The sequence below is a fragment of the Pteropus medius genome, unplaced genomic scaffold, assembly GCF_902729225.1.
Source record: "Pteropus medius unplaced genomic scaffold, Ma_sr-lr_union100, whole genome shotgun sequence".
Lineage (NCBI taxonomy): Eukaryota > Metazoa > Chordata > Mammalia > Chiroptera > Pteropodidae > Pteropus > Pteropus medius.
This window is the reverse complement of record NW_024349802.1, coordinates 10,386,500-10,398,734: the sequence shown is the minus strand read 5'-3', so window position 1 is coordinate 10,398,734 and position 12,235 is coordinate 10,386,500. Positions and strand designations below refer to the sequence as shown.

Here is a 12,235-nt window from a genome sequence, read left to right as displayed (position 1 = left end):
CTGTGTGCCAGAGTCCACACTAAGTGCTTTCCATGTGTTAAATTTAACCCTCAAAACAATCCTGCAACCCATTTTACAGATGAGAAAACTGAGGCTCTAAAAGCATAAGCCACGTGCTTAAGATCCCAGGAGTTCTGACCCTGAGAATACAGCTGGGCAATTGGGAAGGCACTCTGGCCACACCACTTCACTGCCCATCAAACCCTAGGACATCACCACAGAGCCCAGAAACAAGGAGCACTCTATTGCAGGTTCCCAGGATCTTCCTGAAGGGCACAGAGGGAGGACTATGGCTTCCCTGATGTCCTGCCCTCTACCCTCTACCTGTAGGAAGGGATGGAAACCAGCAAGGGCTATGAGGGGAAGTGGAGTTGACGAGGCTTTGCTTCCATACTTCCCATCCTCAGGACCTCAGGTCACACAGCTGGGCCACCTTTCTGAGCTTCCACTTCCTCATCTACCCAATGAAGATTGTCGCAGCCCCTCTCTTGTGGGGCTGGGGTGGGGCTAAAAGGAGATGATTGTTCAGTGCCCACCCACCCAAGATCTGGCACACAGATGCACTAACAGGCCATGGCTGTTCCAAATGTAATAAGTGACTTACTCATGGAATGGATTATTTCACCTCTGTCCACCAAGATGAACTGTGAGCCCCCTGAAGACAAGGTCAGCCTTGTTCACACATATCCTTAGCACCTAGCACACAGTATAGCTTAATAAATACATGTGGAAGGAAAGAATGGAGGGCGGAGGGGAGGGAGGGACAGAGGGAGGAAGATTCAGCTGTCTCTCCACTTAATCTGGTCCAGGCTAGTGCATGGAACCTAGCCCCTGGCCCGGATCTGCCCCCTGTCTGTGGCAGCTTTCGGAGCCTATTGCATGAGTGGGCTATAGCATCAGGAGACCTGGGTTCTAGTCTGGCCTCTGCTGCTTCCTGGCTGTGTGGCCACTGGCAGCTATACCCCGTTCCTAAACCTCACATTCCCATGTCAGCTGGAACTGGCTCAGACTCAAAGGGCTGCCACAAGGCCACAGGTGGGTTCTGTGTGAGTACTTTGGGTGCCACAGACACAGGATAGAGGGTTACTACTATTATTCCTTGTAGCTACTTCACCCTCTTGAAAGAGAACAAGGTCATTACATTACCCAGCATCCCTCCAGAAAAAAGAAGAATCTGCAGCTTCTCCCCATTCCTCCAAGTGACTTCCCTTTCATCCTCCCCCACCTTCTCTCAACCACCTGAGGATGATTCTCAAAAAGGCTGGCTCCGGAGGCTGGGCAGGAGTAGGGAACACAGTTCTCAGCCCACTCAGCCCCCATAGCCCCTACCTGACCCCCTGCCTCCCCATGCCCAGGCAGGGCTTCCTGCTCTTCCTCAGCCTGAGCAAGTACAGCATCAGGGAGGAGAAGAAGCCAGAATCTGAGACCCATCAACTGGAGGAAGCCATTTGGGTCCAACCGTGGGCCTAGAGGAAACTTGGCTCAGAAAACACCCAACTTTCTCATCTTCCAGCTGGAAGACTGAGGCCCAGGGAGGAGAGGCTGGGTAGAGATTCCCTAAGCCAATCCCAGAGTGCTAAGTGAGCACCTACTGTGTGCCCAGTCATGCTCCAACCCTACTTTTGCCCCCAGCACCCCCAAGATAAAGACCCCAGCCCACTGTCCAGTGAACTCACCTAACACTTCCCACCTTAAATGTGATTTTCTAGGACCCCTCCCAACCTTATACATCCCAACCATTTCTAATGACCTCATTTTATAGGCAGGGGACCAGCGATGCCTTCCCCTTCACTTACGCTCACTTGGCTAATTCCTCTCAACTCTCCAGCTACTGTCTCATTTGTTTTTCCCCATTACAGCAGAGCTCCTTGAAAAAAGTCCATGCTCTCCAATTCCTCTCCCATTCTCTCTTAAATTCACTCAGATCTGAGTCTTAGGCCCTCACCCATGCCCACTCCACTGACACAGCTCAGCGAGGTCACCAACACAGCTGCTGAGTACAGACGTACAGGTTGGGCACTGCACGAAGAATGGAGAGGAAGCTGAAATCCAGGCTGCTGTCCTCTCAGCATGTCGCATGCCTGGCACAAGGCTACATCCGGCTAGGGGTGGGACCCCTTGTCCTTCATACTGAGGTATCTCCCTTCTGTATCTCCCACCTGGATGTGCATCTGGGTCCACCTGGAGGGCCCGCCTCTTTCTGGTATTTGTACAAAGGGGCTCAATAGACTGACTTTGGCTTTGTTCTCAGTGACTGCCATGATGCCAAATCCAAAAGTCAATCCTTAGGCCTCATCTTAAAGTACTGGCAGCATTTGACATCACCCCCTCCTACTTGAAACATTTTCTTCCCTTGAGTTCCAGGATGCATTACTGCCCGGTTTGCCTCTTACCTTGCCTGGCTGTGCCTTCTCATCCTCTTTTGCTGGTTCCTCCTCCCTGCCCTGACCTCCAAATACCCAAGTGCCCCAGGGCCCGGCCCTCCATCTTTTTCTCCTTCTCACTCTGTCTTATGGGGAGACCACCTTGCCTTCAAAGCCCATCTAAACCCTGATGACTCTTTGTGTGAGATTCTCCAGCCCCGACATTCTCCCCCTGAGGAAAGACCAACAGCCCCAATGGCTGACCGGAAGACTTCACTAGGATGTCCAAAGAGCGGCTCCAACTCATCCCAACCAAAACTGACCTCGTCCTCCTCATCATCCCAGCAAACATTACCACCCTCAGCTCAGGCTGAAAACCTAGAAGTCATCCTTGCCTCTCTTCCTCTCACACCCACATCTAATCGATTCCTCGACAAATGCCATGGGATTTACTTTCAGAGTATGTCCCAATTGGCCACTTCTCAGAGGCTCCACTGCCACCCCCCGGGCCCGAGCCACCATCAACTCTCACCTGGATTATTACTGTAGCCTCTTAACCAATTCCGCCACTTCCACTACTGACATTCCCAACACACTAGCCAAAGGGATCATGTTAAATGTAAGTCATGTTCATCCTTTGCTCCAAATTCTCCAATGGCTCTCATGTCACTAAGAGTTAAACCATGTCTTTGGCGTGGCCACCAGGTCCTATGGGACTGACCCCACCACCTCTCTGACCTCACTCCTCTCCAGCCACACTGGCTGCCTCACTGTTCTTCTAACATACCAGGCAGGCTCCCACCTCAGGGCCTTTGCACTGCTATTCCCGTGCCTGAAACATTTCACCCCCAGGCGGCTGTATGACTCACCTCACCCCTTTCAATTCTCTGCTCAAATGTCACCTTCTCCAACTACTCTACCTAAAATACTACCCGTCCCTCACCCACACCTCCCCTTTGCCTGCTTTCTTTTCCTCCATAACATATGTTTGTATACCACGTTTACTTACTTATTCTGGTTACTGTCTGTCTCCTTACCAGCACTATCATCACTAGACCATAAGCTCCAGGAAGGCAGGCAATTTGTTCTTTCACTTTTGTATCCCCTGAGCCTAGCACATTGCTAAGCACATAGTAGGCACTCAGCAAAGCACTCAGATAAAGAATACTCCAACAGATAAAGAAGAGAATCGCAGTTACTAAAAAGTGCTTTGAAACCAAAAAAGGAGGATGTGACAGCACCTAGCTGAAAGGGTGGGGGCGACTTTAGCAAAGTGGTCAGAGAAGCCCCTCTGAGGAGGAGTCCCCAGCCTGGGCACATCACCCTCCAGGCCCACACAGTGCCATCGTCTTCCCCCATGATGGTGCGGATGACACTGTGCCATTACTGTCTGGACTGGGTGTGCGATAAAGCCAAGAAGGGGCTTGGGATTCTGACAGGGCCCAGGTAGGGAAGCCGTACAGTAAGGAGCTAGGCGGGGAGCCTTAGATGCCTGGAGGTGGGGAGGTCCTTGGAGCCTCAGGATCTGGTTTGTATAATCCCCAACATTACCTACTCCTGGGTTAGCTGGGAGGGAGGGTGGGGAGGAAAGTCCACTCTCACTGACTGGACAGCCCCTGGCTGTGAGGTGATGATTCATTCATTCATTCAACAAACACTTACTGAGCACCTACTATGTGCCTGTAGCCAGGCCCTGGGAAGAGGTTAGGGCAGGGCCCAGACAAAGCCCTTCCATCTACAGCTCAGGGGGAAGTATCCTTGTAGGTGGAGCTTCCTAGAGCAAACAACTTATTTGCATCACCCCGTTAATCACTAGATGAAATCAAATTTTAGATATGGGTTCTACTAGTCTCCTGTCAATTACCTCCCTGGACTGTGAACTCTTTTAAAAGGGCAGGAACTGTGTATCTTGTTGTTGCTGAATCCCCAGCATCTAGCAAGGCCTTGGAGCATAGTAGGAGCTCAATAAGTATTTACTGAATAAATGGGTGAATGAAAAAGGGTGAAAATACAAGCGGGTCAATGAAGACGGTGAGGATTTGGACTTGCAGCCAAAAGAAGGCAAGTGGGGAAAGGGCACCACCTGAGCAAGCACGAGGTAGGGAGAAGGTCACTTGGAGGGGAGCATAGCCCTGGGCAGCAGGGAAGGGAGACTACGTAAACTTTGAGAGTCGCCTGTCCCACCCCTCCCCCAGCAAATATGGCTCTGCCAGCACTGGTCCAGAGCTAGTGGACAAAGCCCCACAAGGAGTGCCAGGGACTTGCAGTGCCTAGAGCCAACCGGCTTTGGGCCCAGGGCACAGGCAAAGCCTGGCCCAGAACTTTGTCTGAGGGCCTTTGTGGGCCTCTGGGAGCCTATCCAGGGGAATGCCGGGAACTGGCCAGGGTGCTATGGGGTGGACACTCCCCTGCTTCCGGAGGTCCAGCTGGCCACGCAGGCCTGGGTTAGTGAGGGGTTAGGGAGAGAATCCTCACCCTTGGGGACATAACACCACCCCATTCCAGGAAGTCGGAGCTGCTGGGATTAGAGCGGCCAGCAGATCCCATCCAGATTACTGAAGTCCAGAGAGGATGGCACACAGCTGGGGGGTGTGGAGTTAGGGTTGAAGCTGACGCTCCCCTCACCCCACGCGTTGCCCCCAGGAAGCCCAGCGGGAGGGAGTAGGACAAGCCTGTTTCAAAGCGAAGGACACGGGACAAGTCGACTCCTGCCCAGGGAGGCGCGGCCAAGCCAGGATGGTTCCCAGGAGGGCGAGCTCGGAGCTCGAGGCGGCCGTGCGAGGCCCATGCGGCTCTCTTCTCCCTCTGCTGGCCAGACTCAGAATTACCAGAACGTTCCGTGTCACGGGTCCAAGCACCGTCCTGGGTCTTTCGCGCCGTGCAGCCCCGCTCTCTGCCTCATATCCAGAAAGGAAGTGAACACAGGTCATATGGGTCATCCCCCTGCCTCAACACCAGGCTCGGTCGTGCCCTGAGATCTAGCCGTTGGTGCTCTGTAACCATCCTTCGCGCTAGGATGATCGCTCGTTCTGGAAGTCCTTTACCTGGTCGGACCTGAGTATTTCCTCAACTTGGCCCAGATGTCTCCGAAGGCCATGCTCTTCCACAATACGGATGGAAAACTGAGGTGCCCCTGACTATCACGTGATGACCCAGGCCCCCTCTTCCTTGGATCCGAGGGGAATGCAGGTACCTCTCCCCACCGTAGCCGGGAAGGCAAGGGTCTAACTGGCCGAGATCCGAAAGGCCACCCCGCCCAACTTCCAGAGCCCTTCAGAACAGTCGCTCCAGGAATGAGCTCTTTTGGGGTCAGGGCGCCACCTGCTGGTGTTTATAAGAACGGTACCTGCCCCACAAGGCACAATCACTCTAGGCGAGACTGCTGATGACAAAAATCACAGCTGCTGACTTTTGAAAGCTCTGTAAGCCAGATTCATGCTAAATTCTTGGTATTATCTCATTTCACACATTATCCCATTTCATCCCTCACAGCAACCCTATGAGGTGGACATCATTCATCCCATTTTACCTGTGAGGACATTGAAGCCAGGAAAGTTGTGACCTATCCCAGAACACAGCTCTAGTAAGTGTCAAAGCCCAGACTCCACTCCCTGGGGTGTACTTTATCCCTGGTGTGCACTTTAACTGGCTCTTCAGCCTGCACTGGAGGTGGGGGGAGTGGCAGCTCAGGAAGGAGCTCTATCTGGGAGCACTCCCCCTTCTTACTTCTTGCCCCAAATTCAGCTTAGCTTGCCACTGGTACCGCAGGAGCCCTCAGTCTGTCTTGCCCCATTAATGTCTGTGTCCTCCCTGACAGCTTGAGGGCTCCTCTAGAACAAGGCCAAAGAAGATCTGTTTCCATGTCCCCTCATTCAGCACAGATCATTGTGGGCCCTCTGTATGCTCAGCTTCTCTCACTTGGGACTGCCACTGAGGCCACCCCTCACACACCCCGCAGGGCCTACTCAGCCCCTTCCTCACTTCCCAATTCAGGAGCTCAGGCAGGTAGAGTGTAAGCAGTTGCAAGTGACAGAAACTGGCTTCGGTGCAAAGGCTCATGTAAAAGTCCAGAAGTAGATCCAGCCACAGATGGTACTGAATCCAGGCTCCCAAATGGGGTCTTTGTCCACATTTGCATTCAGTAGCCCTCTGTGTTGCCTTCATTTCCAGGTAAGCTCTTTCAACAAAATGTCAAAATGGCTAAGGTGGCTCTGAGCTTATGTCTGTCTTTAAGGGTAAAAGGCATGCCCCCAGGCCAAGAATGTAAAGCAAAGTCTCAGAATTCAGTCTCATTGGCCTAGCCAATGAAGTACAATATGCCCAGCCCGGAACCAATCCCTATGGCCCAAAGCATCACTGCCCCCCTTGGAGTAAGGAGTGGAGTTGGCTCCGGGCCATTCATACAGCCCAGACCGACTGTGAGAGGGCATGTGTCCCAAAGGAAAACTGGGGGGTGAAGCTGCGGGGAGGTAGAGTTACCAGAAGGAGAATGACTGCTGCACAGCAAACAGCACTAATGTCCACGACAGCCAGAAGCCCACCTTTTCCTGACTTCAACCCATTTTAGATTGCAGACTTCTTCCCAAATTATCATACTTTCTTCCTTCCTTCATTTTTCTGTTCAACAACTTTTTTCTGAGTCCCTACCTGTCCCAAGCACTATCCTAGGTGAATCATATCAGTAAACAAAAGAGATGAAAATCCTCGCTCTCCTGAATCATTTCCAGTGGGGGTAGGAGGAGAAAAGAAACAGCAACAACTTAAATAAGTAAAATTTATAATATTATAAATCGTGATAAGTACTACATGGGGAAATAGGACAACATAAAGGGGATCAGGAGGTGGACAGGGTGAGGAGTATTGCAGCTTTAAAAGGAATGCTACTTGCCCTACAGCCATACCACCCTGAACACGCCCGATCTTGTCTGATCTCGGAAACTAAGCAGGGTTGGGCCTGGTTAGTACTTGGATGGGAGACCACCTGGGAATACCGGGTGCTGTAGGCTTAAAAAAAAATATGCTACTGGTAGACACATTGAGAAGGTGAATTTGAGCAAAGACGAGAAAGGGGTAAAAGAATTTGTCATATAGATATGAAAGAGAGTTTTAAGGAACTGGAACAGCCAGTGCAAGGGCCATAGCATGGACCTGGAACAGCAAGGAGCAGAGGGAACAACGGGAGAGTGCAGATGAGGCAGGAAGCTAGCAGGAGAACTGACCCCATCTGACTTGTATTTTTTTAAGGATCCCTCTGGCTACACTGTGTTGGGGATAGATTGGAGGAGTCAGGACTGAGCCTGGAGACCTGTTTGGAGGCTACTGCAGAATTCCAGGGGAGAGTCGATGGGGACTCAGACCAAGATGAGAGCAGTGGAGCTAGTGAGAAGTAGCCAGATCCTGACTATAGTTTAAAAAGTAAAGCCAATAAGACGAGTTGAGGGGTCGAGTGTGGGATGTAAGAGAAAGAGGAGAGTCAAGAGTGAAGCGAAAGTTGGGGACCTGAACAATGGGAAGGACAAAAGTTGCCAGGAACTAATGTGGGGAAGTGGGGAAGGAAGTGTTGAAGAAAGAAAAGCAGGTGCTTGCTTTTAGACAAGTGGAGTTTGAGATGTCAGTTGGCCACCCAAGTGGAGATGTCAGGTCTGCAGGCAGTCTTGGCTAGAGATGTACATTCGGGAGGAGTACGTAATGAGGTCACCTGGGAGTTGGGGAGGGTGGGGGCGGGTCAGAGGACCAAGAATGGAGCCCTGAAGGTCTCCGGCATTAAGAGGTAGGGGAGGAAAAAGGGGAGAAACAAGAAGAGGGCCTGAGGAAGAGCATCCGGAGAGGTATAGGAAAAGCAGGAGAATGTGGGATCCTATAAACAAATGAAGGAACAAAGTCAGAGAAGAAAAAGATGGGCCAAGTCAAATGCTGCTGGTGGATCAAGTAAGACAAAGACTGAAAAATTTACCATTGGATCTAGCTACATGAAGGTCACAAAAGACCCTGACAAGAGCCATCTTAGTGGAAAGGGTTGGGGAGAACTTGATTAGAAAGGGATTATAACAAGTAAGAAGCTTCACAGCAGCATTATTCACAATAGCCAAAAGGAAACAAACTAAGTGTCCACTGACAGATAAGTGGATAAAGAAAATGTGGCATATGCACGCACAATGGAATATTATTCAGCTTTAAAAAGGAATAAAATTCTGACACATCTACAACAGGGATGAACCTTGAAAATATTATGCTACGTGATATAAACCAGACACCAATGGACAAATATTGTACGTGTCCACTTATAAGAAATATCTAAATATGTAAATTCATAGAAACAGAAAGTAGAATAGAGATTACCAAGGGTTGGGGGATGGAGATTTATTGTCTAATGGGTACAGAGTTTTTGTTTCCAATGATGAAAAGTTCTAGAAATAGATAGTGGTGATGGTTACACCACACTTTTCATGTACCTAATGCAACTGAATTGTACACTTAAAAATGGGTAAATCAGTAACTTTCATGTTATGTATATTGTACTGCAATAAAAAGTAAAATAAAGTGGCCTTCAAGAAAATAATTAGCAAGCATTTGCTGAGCACCTACTACAAGCTAGATGCTGGGCCAAGATCCAGGAACTATGATGAGCCACTGGGTGCCCACATGAGCTCAAACAAGTGCTACCCTGGCCCCGCTCTGCTCCTGTTGTTCCTCAGCCCCTGGGCAGGTGAACCTGAGGACATGAAATGCTGGTTGTGTGGAGACTGCAGAGGCATGTTTGATGGACACTGTCCTGAGACCATGGCGGAGAGCCATGGCTAGATCCCGGTCCTGTGGCTTTGCAGCTGGTAGAGAAATCACCATCAAGGATTAATGACAAATAGAATATGGCCAGTGCAAAAGGGGACCTTTACAGGTATGGCACCAAGTTCTGTCCTTGGCCCTAGACTTAGCTGGTCCATAGCCTGTTTTTGCTGCTGCTGTTGTTGTTGTTGTTGTTGAACCAATAATTTGAATGAAGACCTAGAGGCATAGACAACATGTTTGCAGACACTAGAAGATGAAGGGAGATGACACCAGAAGCCAAAAAGAGGCAATAGCGTGAGTGGTTAAGACCATATGTCTGGATCCAAACTACCTGGTTTCTAATCCCAGCTCTGTCATTTATGACTGGGTCACTTGGGGGAAGTGACTTAACCTCTCTGTGCCTCAATTTCCTCATCTCTAAAATGGGGATAATAGTAGCTCCCTCATAGAGTGGTTCTAAAGATGGATTAGCTCAGTGCTGGCACACAGTAACTGTATGTAAGTTCACCACCTCATCATTATCAGGACCAGCTGGAGGGTTAAGTCAAAACCAACGAGATGGAATTTAATGAGGACAAATGGAAAAGCTGACATCCAGGTTCCAGCAAAGCAATTGTACAAGTTCAGGATCAGGAAGACCTGACTGGGCATCCGTCCATTCATCTGTCCATAAGAAACAGCCCAAGGGGTCCATCAAGAGACAGATGGATTAACAAACTGTTATACAGCCATACAACGGAATTCTACTCAGCAATGAAAGGGAACGAACTACTGATGAATCTCTAAAACATTATGCTGAATGAAATAAGCCAGACACAAAAAGAGTAGATACTGCATGATTCTTTTTTTATGATGTTCTAGAATAGGCCCTTGTGGAAAGAATTCAGTTGGGGCAGGGGGTGACTAGGAAACTTTTTTCAGTGAAGGAAATATTCTTTAACTTGATTGGATGGGCCAAGATCCATGCACTTGTACATGCACTTGTCAAAACTCAACCAATGGTATACTTAAGATTTGTGCATTTCATTATATATAAATTTTTGCCTCGAAAAGGCAAAAAACCATACACAAATATTGAACTCTAGTTAGTGATATGCATGTTGAAGTGTTTTGGGGTAAAGTGTGCTGTTACACTCAACTTACTTTGAAATACCTCCAAAAAAGGAGATATCTGATGGAGTAGGGACACATAGACAGTGATAAAGCAAATATAATATTAGCCTCAATTGTAAAATCTGAGTGGTGGCTATATGGATGTTGACTTTAAAATCTGAAGACAAAACAGTCACCACAGAAGGGGCCATTCCCACCCAGAGTACACTCAGGAGATGAAGGGCAGGAAAGATTGTTTATGGGGAACTGGGACCATTTAATCTGGAGAGAAGGCTGGGGTGGGGTGGGGTGGGGTGGTGTATCCCTCTCTACTGCCCACCGGGGCCTGTGTCCAGCAGACAGAGGTACTGTTCTGTGCTCCACAGGGTGAGATAGTTCCAACTGGCACAGGAAGGCCAGTTTGGTCTCACTGGAAAGAGCTGTCCTACCATAGAACAGACTGCCTTTTAAGGCAGTGAGCTCCTCATTACATGAGAGGTGCAAGCAAGGTGATAAGTTGACTGCCAGGAGGGTTAAAGAGGGAATTTGTAGGCTGACCAGGAGGATGGACTAAAGGTCTCTGAGGTCCCTTCAAGCAACTCGTAGTGAATTTTTAGCCTCCCTAACCAAAGTGTCAGAAGAACTCAGAGGCCATTTCTGACAATGGTGGCAGAGGAGGTAGTCAGGGAGAACTTTCTGGACGCAGAGGCCAGATCATGGTCCTTCTGCCCCTCAGTCTCCAACCTGTGATATATATCTTACTGATTCCCTTGTCTGGGGTCCTCTAGCCCCTTCCAGATAAAAATAAACAGGCCCTCAACCCCTGCCCTGCTGCAGGATCCTGGATGACTCCCTGCTCCTCTCTGGACCTCAGTGTGCCCCTCTGTTCAATGGTCTCAGCTGAAACCATTCATGTTTTTTCTTCCAGGGATGGCCAAACTGCCACAGTCACACACTTATATGGGAAGGGGGTGTGGAGGTCAACGAGAGTTTTTCTAAGGGGGACCCAGTCTACAGTACGCAGAAGGAGCCCCTGAACTCCTTTTCCCCTGGGGCCTCAGGGAGGTCTCAAGTCTATGCCTCCCCCCACCAGCTCCCTGGCCCTGCCAGGTGGGAGGTGCTCTGATGAGACAGGGAGGAATGAGGGCGAAGTGAGGCCAGGAGACAGATGAACTCTCTCAAGGAGGGCCAATGGCTAGAGCACAGGAGCGGTCAGGCAGGCCTGGGCTGAATAACCTTGCTGAGTGACCTCAGGCAATGGCTCCACTTCTCTGGGCCTGTGAGGAGGTTGCCTTGAGGATGAAATAAGATACCACTGAGATGGAGATGAGCTCATGACTTTATTTCACCTTCACACACACACAGCCACATGAAGGCGGAAACAAACAGCAAAGCCCCGCAGACGTGCACCCCCAGACCTGCCCGCCCCTCTGTCCACCCCACCTTTCCTCTCCCACCCCTCACTCCCTCCTCCTCTCCGCGGCTCGGCGCCCTCTGCCGCCCCCGTGCGGCCCTTCTCGGTACTGCAGTAGCCAACCCTGCTCACCTCCTCCGTGTCTCGTGCAGCCTCGCAAAGGTGGGGCGTGGAGTCATCTCCTGGTCTCAAGTGAGCAAGCTCTAGTCTCCAAACCTTCAAAGACCGGTCGTCATTCTCAGAGACCAGCCTCAACCCCGAGGTATGGCTCTGGATCCTTCTTGCTGGTTCCGGGCTGGAGGTGGAGCGGGGATAGCAACACTGCGCCCTCCCTCCACTGTGGGCTGGAGGGAGGAAGGCACAGCACGTTCTTGAGATAGATCACGTAATGATCTGGGTCTTCTGGTGTTCTCCAGACACACACAGGTAAACACCAGGCCTCCATTTGCACACATGAACACAGGCACACACCCACAGGACCGTGGGCCGTTCGTTAATGCATACTATGACATCACCACCCAATCAGCTGGTTTTACGACCATCCATCTCTTTGTCCCCAGGTGTCCCCTCTTCCCCACTC

At 50.3% G+C, this 12,235-nt stretch overlaps 1 protein-coding gene and 1 non-coding gene across 2 annotated transcripts in view; one reads left to right on the top strand and one right to left on the bottom strand.

The window, feature by feature from the left end:
* Positions 1-12,235, bottom strand: part of PSD2 (pleckstrin and Sec7 domain containing 2) — a 114,629-nt gene that overhangs the window by 42,660 nt on the left and 59,734 nt on the right. Inside the window, exon 4 of the mRNA XM_039836273.1 lies at positions 11,788-11,999. The gene's annotated coding sequence lies outside the window, so the exon portion shown is untranslated. The remainder of the gene's footprint in view (positions 1-11,787; positions 12,000-12,235) is intronic.
* Positions 7,251-7,369, top strand: LOC120581735 (5S ribosomal RNA). Its single transcript, XR_005647374.1, has one exon. It is a non-coding gene; the product is annotated as a 5S ribosomal RNA (ribosomal RNA).